Here is a 9,524-nt window from a genome sequence, read left to right as displayed (position 1 = left end):
AGCTCCTGCTGTGACTGCCTTGCTCCTGTTTCTCTGGGACCTGTGGCACGTGGCACTTGCGACTGCCCCTGTTCCTAAGACAGTCTTGTCTCTCAGCTTCCATGGGCTCCGGGCTCTGCTTTCCCTGCTGTCCTTCCACGCCTAGCAGAGGAGATGGTCAAACTCATTCTTGGGCCCCTGCTTGCTCTACACTCCTGCCCTCGGCAACACAAGGATGTCTTTCTGGCTTTGCCTCTCATCCCTGGACCGGATGGCTCCCAGTCTGGATCTCAGCTTCTGACTCCCAGGTTCTGCTAACCATGTCAAGGTTCTTGTGCCCTGCATCTGAGCAACCCAAGTGCCCCTCACTACCGATCCCTCTCGTCTACTCCCATTATTTCTCACTTTGAGCCCACAGGTGAGTGTGAGACTCTACCTAAACCTGGATTTTGACGATTCAGTGGATATCCACAACCAGTAAACTTTCAGGATTTCAGACTGTGTGTCATGCTGTCCTAGGCCTTTCACAGATGGCATCTTACTGAATTTAATAATAGGATTATCATCGAGATGTTAATCACATTTTACAGTTGGAAAATGGAGACCCATAAGAGAATTGCTCGAGGTTTTTCTGGGGAGAATGGAGCTGACATTCAAAGGTCTGAGCTCCTGATTTCAAGGTCAGGAATCCATGCGTCCCCACACCTGCTTGCTGCCTCTGCCTGGCTTGCTGGATGTGGTCTCAACTTTTGCCTTGACCCTGAGGATCCCCTGCAAAACGGCCTTCATGGTGTTTGTATTTCTCCAGTGCTGTACAGTCCATATCAAGTCAAATTACTTTCAAGACATTGAGCTTATTTAATCCTTTCCCAGGTTTATTGGTCTGGATAATTTTTTTTAACCTCCTGCCATAGCACCCTCTACCAGACCAACAGGAGCTATCAAATCCTCTCATCTTTCCATATCTGACTCAAATGCCACCTCCTCCATGAAGCCTTCCCTGCCCCACCCTTGGCTTCCCTGATCAATCTGTGTCCTTTTATGGAATGTTTTTTCTTGAATTAAAATTCTTTCTGTAACCCATGGACGGAGTAGCCTGGAGGGCTGCAGTCCCTGGGGTCGCTGAGGGTCGGACACGACTGAGCGGCTTCACTTTTCACTTTCATGCATTGGAGAAGGAAATGGCAGCCCACTCCAGTGTTCTTGCCTGGAGAATCCCAGGGACGGGGGAGCCTGGTGGGTTGCCGTCTCTGGGGTCGCACAGAGTCGGACACAACTGAAGCGACTTAGCAAAACCGACATCAGTGCCTAATGTGTAATAGACCACAGGAAGTATTTGTTGAGGAAGACAGAGTCAGTGAATTAACAGCTAACAAAAAATACACCTTAACACACACTCCAGGGCCATGAAATACACCCAAGTAACTTAACTCTCTTATATGGGAATTAAAAATGGAAAGTTGATCTCTTAGTACTATAGTAAGTCATTTCCACTGGTTCCTAAATTCTAGTTTATCGTGTTTTATTAGGATTTATACTGAGAAAATGTCGTGTGTTTTTTTTTATAAATGAATTTTCTTCCTCTGAAAGACTATTTTTATTATGAGATTATTCCCTTCCTGATTTTTTTCTGTTAAAATGTCCTTTCTCTTATTAAATAGTCATGATTACTGGTGGTGGGTGAGCTTTTTGAATCTTCATTTAGAGAAATGAGAAGTTGATAACCCAATATCTGCTTCTCTCCAGTTTATTTACTTGTTCATTCGTTTGGGAACCATCCCTGCCCTGTGACATCCCAGTGGGAGACCCCCGCTCTAAGCAACTAAGTGAATTAGTCCCGACTCGCTCCTTAAACGAAACTAGCTCTAAATAGCATTCAGAAAAACAAAGCACAAATGTGTTATTTTTGTGTATCATATTTGCTATGGGAACAGCTATTACTCTTATTTCAAATATGTTGGTATTTGAACAAGTTGTGGCATATGGGCTAAATTTTCCTGTTTTTTTTTTCAGCCACTAAAAATATAAATCAAACCTTCCATTAAAGCGCTAGCTAGGAGCTATGCTTCAACTTTTGCGGACTTCTTTTTAAACGGGTGCTGAACTGCTGCTGAGTGCAGGCCATGGCCATTCTTTCATTATGCCTACAGACAGTTAGAAAAACGTAGCACCTCTCTCTGGTGTGGCCTTTGGGGTCAGGCTACAGGGAGCCTGCTGAAGATATGATTTTGATTAATGGAACAAAATGTGGTGGCTTCCTTCTCCAGATTTAATTTTCTCATCTGCTCCCCATCTTCCTCCTCACTTTCTAGATCAGAGAAACACAGCTTCCTGTTTACTTTCTTCTGTTTTGATTTAAAGGTCCTGGATAAAACTGGAAGAAGAAAATTACAGCTTGAGCTTGAGCATTTGAAAAGACAAACGCTTGTGATGTCCAAAATGATATTTCTTTATGGAACTTGTGCTCTCGCCTGGGAAATCCCATGGACAGAGGAGCCTGGTAGGCTACAGTCCATGGGGTCGCGAAGATTGGACACGACTGAGCGACTTCACTTTCACTTTTCACTTTCATGTATTGGAGAAGGAAATGGCAACTCACCTCAGTGTTCTTGCCTGGAGAACCCCAGGGACGGGGGAGCCTGGTGAGCTGCTCTCTATGGGGTGGCACAGAGTCGGACACGACTGAAGCGACTCAGCAGCAGCAGCATGGAACTTGGATAACTCGACATTATTTATCCCACGTGAGAAACGCTTTATGATTGGGGTCTTCAAAATGAAACCTGGAGTTGAAAAGGATGGAAAAGTGAAAAATGGCCCAGGGTATTAAAAATGTACAGAACTTGTCCTCCACGATTCCCACACGAAGGAGGTGTCCTGGGAAACAGAAGACTTGGTGCTTTAGCTGCTGCTGCTGCTGAGTCGCTTCAGTCATGTCCGACTCTGTGCCACCCCATAGAGAGCAGCTCACCAGGCTCCCCTGTCCCTGGGATTCTCCAGGCAAGAACACTGGAGTGGGTTGCCATTTCCTTCTCCAATGCATGAAAGTGAAAAGTGAAAGTGAAGTCACTCAGTCGTGTCCAACTCTTAGCGACCCCATGGACTGCAGCCCACCAGGCTCCTCCATCCATGGGATTTTCCAGGCAGGAGCACTGGAGTGGGGTGCCATTGACTTCTCTGGGTGCTTTAGCTAATCCATCCCAATTCTGCTTAAACCTAGTTCTTGTTGCATTTTAAAACGTTTTTGTTATGATAGTGAACTCAATTCAGAATAGTGACAACAGTTTGTAAAGGAAATCAGGAGATTTTTATTTGAAGGTAAATAAGACTGAAAACGCTCAGGACCACCTGGACTCAAGCAGACGGTGAACCATTTTTTTTTGCCACGGATCCTGTGGGTCCACGGTAATATTCACACAGCTGGTTCAAGCAGGTCTGACACCTGTACCTCATTTAAGTTTTTATTTCATTTGAAATGAATGTTGTTGTTTACCTTTCATGGGCCACTTAGCTAGTCTGGTTAACTGTTTGGACTGAGGGTGGGGGTAGGAGCAGGGAGGCGGGAGTAGGGTCAGGACTAGATGGTGGGAGGTTCAGCCTGTTCCCAGATCTTGGCAGCACTTTGGAAAGTACGTTATTTTTTTCATTAGGAAGAGGGAAAACATACAGATAGCTCAAGGAACCCTACACTAATACTAGAAACAAATTAGAATACATTTTCATTGCAACTGAGTATATTTTTGGTACTTAAAATTCAATATTTTTTCTTATGGTAAAAGCAATCCATGTTTATTTGCTTAATTTAGAAAATACAGAAAAACGAATGGAGCAATAGACACCTGAAATTTCACCACCCAGAGATATACTTTGTCTATCCTTCCATTTATTTTGTGCTGAAGTGAGATCCTACTGCATATTCCATTTGTAACCTCTTTCTTTCACTTGACTATTATTAATATACACTGGTGTAAATAAATATTCATCCAAAACATCAACTTAATGCATAGTAGAATTTCATTGCTTAGATGTGTCATTTTTGTTTGTTTTTAACCAAACTCCTGTTATAGGATATTTTTGTTATTTTGATAATTTTGGTTCTTATGATAAGGCTTTAAGCAGTGAACTTGAACACAAATCTTTGCTTACTTCCCTGATTATTTTTAAATATGGATAAGTTCTTGAATGTGAATTGTCAGTTTATTTTTAAGTCTTTTGCTATATATGTGATACTGCTCTTCTGAGAAGTACAAATTTTCATATATACCAGCAATATGTAGAGTGTACCGATGCTGGGAAAGATTGAGGGCAAGAGGAGGAGGGGTGGCAGAGGGTGAGATGGCTGGATGGCATCACTGGCACAATGGACATGAGTCTGGGTAAACTCCAGGAGATGGTGAAGGACAGGGAAGCCTGGCTTGCTGCGGTTAACGGGGTCACAAAGAGTCAGACACGAACAACAACACTGGTGTTACACATTTCTTCATAATTTTGTTTGCCTTGTTTTCCTCTTATAAGACTAGTTTCCCATTTATCTATTACGATGTTCATCTTCTTGTATTGCTTTCTGAGAGACATATATTAAATATATTATCTCTTTGTCAAACATAGTCATTTGTCCAAGCTTGCCTTTTCTCTCTAATGTTAGAGCTTTTTTGATGTATTCGTTTCCCTGTAGTCAGCTCTGTCAACCTTTTCCAGTTTCTGCCGTAAGTATTAAACTTTGAAAGGCCCTTCCTCCTCTGCCTCCCACTGAAGCTTAAATGAATACACACATATGAGTGAATATATGAATCATTACAGGTATGCTGTCTGCAGAGATCCTGAGACTATACTTACTATTTTGATCATTTTTATTAAGAACATTTTTATTCTAGGTAGAAATACAAGCATTTAATCTGAATTATACCAACAATGTTGATTATGAAGATACTTTCACAGTGAGTGCCATTAAGCTAATCTACATCTTTGACCAATTTTCCCCAGTTTGCCGTTAAACCACTCTCATCTTTTTTCATTTTCTTTTTGATCTCTTACTGAGGTTATTTTTATTGGGATTAGTTCTTTTCCATGTAAATTTACAACCAAGCGTTTGCCTTTTGGTAAGACATTTTTGGCCAAATCAAATTCTAACAGCAGCCTGCAATTTTAAGTTTTCTTTCATGGCCTACATTTTTAACGAGTTCAACTTTCCTGAATCACATTTTAATACTTCTGATTTTGTTTAAAAATGGGATTCTCCAAACAGCTGTTTACTGCAATTTTTGCTGTATGTAGTCTGGCTTGTTGTCTTTGAAGCTTTGCGTAGCTTATTTCTTTTCATGGGTTTCCATTATGAGCTGGGTAAGAGGCTGCTGGGCGACAACGGATGTACGTGCAGTGTTTCAGTCTGTGGCGCACGAGAGAACACAGTGGGTCCCCTTCACTGGCCCAGGGACGGTGAGTGAGGTGGTGGCTTACAATATGCCCACAACTTCTTCTCCAGGTAATACTCCCTCCAAAACACGCAGCATGACGCCCTTTCCCGAGAGTGCGGGCTGAGCAAAAGACTCAGCTGCAAAGACCAGGAGGAAGCACGGCGGCAGCACGCATGGGCCAGCCCGTGGAGACAGCCCGAGAGGCAGGCGGCCTCTGCCCGCTCTCATCTCCTGTTCCTGGGTGCCTGCTGCCCGGTGGTGGGGACACCCCCAAGGTTTCTGGGGGGCCCGCTAGGCGACAGCCCTGTGGGGGCACCACCTGGTCCCGGGTCCCCTCCTGGGGGGCTGAGCTGCAGAGACTCAGCCAAACTGCGCCTGGGTGCCAACCCGCAGAGACTGTGAGGCCGCTTTGGGCCGGTTTGTTCTGGAGAGACGGGGAGCCCAGGTGAGGTGGCTCCGCGGCTTGCTCTCCCTCAGGGATGCTCCGCTAACTACCACCCCTCCCCTCAGCCCACCTCTCTTTCAGCCTCACCACCTGCCTTCCGGTCCTGACCTCCCTTCCCCTCCCCCGTCACTGCCCCCACCCTTTTTCCTTCCAATTGCACAGCAATGGGAAGGCTTCTGGATGTCCAGGAGGGAGAACGCAGCTTTGGAGATTATGCACTACCCCACTGAAGGTGTTCACTTCCACGGCACAGGTGCCTGTGGGACGCAGAGGTGCCCTCCATCCTTCCAAGACGGGCAGCACTTTGTGCCCACTGTGGGCGGGTAGCACAAGATTTCAAAGGAACCCTTGGGAAATAGGTGTTTTATTTAAAGTCCAGGGTATCTTTAAAAGTAACCATAATACAAAAGTCATGACTGGGACTTCCTGGTGGTCCTGTGGTAAAGCTTCTGCACTCTCATTGCAGAGGGCACAGGTTCCATCCCTGGGCAGAGAACTAAGACCCTGTGTGCCATGGGCCAAAAGACACACCAGTAAACAAGAACATAGTGGTTGCTGGAGATTGCGTTAAAAAAAAATAGGGATCTTAGTCAGTTTAGATAGCTAGTTTTTACTGATGAACAGAAGGGAGAGAGTAGAGCCAGAAGCCCTAAAATGCCTTTTGCCAAGAAGAAAATTTGCTGACGGAGATGGAGTGAACAGCTGAAACCTCAGAAGTGAAGCCTGTTTGTACCGCCTTTCAGATTGCCTTGGGCCTGGTGAGATGGCTCACGGAACCGTCCGTTCTCTTGGGGCTCACTCGGCCTGGACCCTTCACGCGGGGCTGCCTGCGTGTCCTCCCCGCGAGGCGGCAGGAGTCACTGGAGCAAGTGATCCGAGACAGCGACGGATGCGTGACAATCAAAGTTTCAATGTTTACTCCTGTCACTCACACAAATAAACCATCTAATTGCCTCTTCCCCTTGTGGGGGGCTTCCCTGGTGGCTCAGCTGGTAAAGAATCCGCCTGCAACACGGGAGACCTGGGTTCAGTCCCTGGATTGGGAACATCCCCTGGAGAAGGGAACGGCTCCCCACTCCAGTATTCTGTCCTGGAGAATTCCATGAGCTGCATATAGCCCATGGGGTAGCAGAGAGCTGGACACGACTGAGCGACTTTCACTTTTACACTTTCCCCTTTTTTAAATAGGTCTCTTGACAAATACTTCCCAGGGTCCATCAGCTACTACATGTTTTGTGTCTTGAGGTAATTTATTTCTTTCAATAAACTGTTTCCCCCCAATCACTTCCAACTAAACATCCAAAACGACAGTCGTTTCGCAGAATAATTGTATGTGGTAAGGCGATAAAAACTCAAAGCAGCGGCGTGGTTTAGCGGGACCTTGTGGCCTGACGTTGCACACGACTGCCTGAGACATGGTGACCAAATACAGTAAACGTGTGAGCTGTGCTCGTCTGTAAGTTGCACGCCAGCCGAGCCCCAAAGCTTAGACAGAACTTCAACATCAGAAAAATAGGGTCACTGCTTCCATTTTAAAGCTAACAAAAATCACTCAGCACGGCTTCAGTTGATGAAATGCTGGAATAACAATGGCAATTCCAAAGATCATGTTGTGTTGCTTTGGACAGTCCGAGGGGACTAGTGAAAATGCTGAATAAAACAACCCTGGACTTCTGCGCACTTCAGTGGCTCCTCAAAACCCTTTTAAAAAAACTAAAAGGAAAAAAAAAACCCGACTTAAAACAAAAAAATGAAACCTAAAATTGTTTTATTGCACTCTCTAAAAAATTCTTAATTAAATAATTAAAATATAAATTAATTATTATAATTTAGAACAGCATTACATGAACTTTACTACAAGATGTTTTTTACCTGATTCAGTAGAGTCCCAGGTACTTTTTTTGCAGAGGAAATTCTCTAAAAGAAAATAAATTACCACAGTTTTTCCAGACAAATGTCCTCAGTTCAGTTCAGTTCAGTCGTGTCCGACTCTTTGTGACCCCATGAATCGCAGCACGCCAGGCCTCCCTGTCCCTCACCAACTCCCAGAGTTCACTCAGACTCACATCTGTCGAGTCGGTGATGCCATCCAGCCATCTCATCCTGGGTCGTCCCCTTCTCCTCCTGCCCCCAATCCCTCCCAGCATCAGGGTCTTTTCCAATGAGTCAACTCTTCGCATGAGGTGGCCAAAGTACTGGAGTTTCAGCTTTAGCATCAGTCCTTGTTCTTTCTAAATTCCAACTGGAACTAAAACTACATTATGTGAAAGATGCCTGCCAAGAGTGTGGTTGGTTTTTGATCAAAGGCCTTATTGAAACACACACTTTCCTAACAGCATCCTTTTCCAAAACATCTTAAAATAAAAAGCAAGAACACAGCTCATGAAGGGAGAGCCAGGCTCCGCATAACATGTTTGATTTGTTTTACTTGGTGCATGTGTTTTCGGAACTTGTTAAAAAAAAGAACAAGCAGAAAAATAAAGCACCATAACAACAATCCTTTGGAGTAAAGTTGAGTGATGAATAAAGTGTTCCAGCCAAGTTATAAATCTCAGCAAAGAGAGGTTTGAATGGCAAGTGCTGGGCAGGACGGACCCTGGGCACAGCACAGCTGGAGAGCAAACGGGCCTTGAGGAGGCTCCGGGCCCCTCCTGCCCCAGCCGGTGGCCAGCTGAACAGAGGCCGCTGGGGCTGTCAGGGGAGTTTGCCCAGGAACCTCAAGGGCATGGGAAGAAGTTCACTGGACTTCTGAGAGGCCAAATATTATTTTGGCACATGCATTTCATCAGCTAATAACGAGCATTTGCCTTTCAACAGAACTAAGACACTTCAAGCTCAATGTATATGTTCCCCGTCTGGTTTTTGTTTGCGGTTCCCCTTTAACTTTGCATTCTGTCTTAAAGCACAGAAACACTTCCTAACCATCAAAATCAAACAGGCAAATCAAAACCCATGGCTTACTGTTTAAATTTAATACAATTCACTTCTTAAAAATAAAGAAGGCCATCATTGCGCTCACCTTGGAGCTGTGCGGAGACCAGCGTCTCCCTGCCGTCTGTTGTCTTCTCTCAGGGCCTAGTTAGACACGATTCCTCGTTGACACTTCACTGGATTTCGGGGAATGAGTTACAGAGCATGTTCTCCTGGGAAGGCAGAAATAAAAACAGCGTTAAGAATCTGTCATCTGGGGGTCTTTCTCAGCCTGGGTGTGGCAGGTGCGGAGCTGGGTGCGTGAGACAGTGCATCCTGGGGCTCTGCCCTCACCTGCAGGGCGACTCACCTCTCTGGGACTCGGTTTCCCCGTTTGAAGTAGGGTGTTGAAGAAGGTGTTAGGAATGGCCTATGCTAAATTAAACCACATTCGGCATCTAAGTCTGCCTTCTAACACGGTCTCTATAATTCCATAAAGACTTACCCACTCTATACAGACAAAGGAATACTACGCAGCCACAAAAAGAGCGAAATAATGCCGTCTGCAGCGACGTGGATGCAACTAGAGGTTAGCACACCAGGTGAACAAGTCAGAGAGAGAAGACAAATCCATGCTGTCACAAACATGTGGAATTTAAAATGAACCTATGCTGTAAAACAGACCCCTGGACAGAGAGAGCAGACTGTGGGTGCCAAGGGGGAGGCATCGGAGGACAGGTGGAATGTCTGGGGTTGGCAGACCCAGGCTCTTACGTGTA

Source organism: Ovis canadensis, chromosome 12 (assembly GCF_042477335.2).
Source record: "Ovis canadensis isolate MfBH-ARS-UI-01 breed Bighorn chromosome 12, ARS-UI_OviCan_v2, whole genome shotgun sequence".
In the NCBI taxonomy this organism is placed as follows: Eukaryota; Metazoa; Chordata; class Mammalia; order Artiodactyla; family Bovidae; genus Ovis; species Ovis canadensis.
This window is presented reverse-complemented; position numbering follows the sequence as displayed.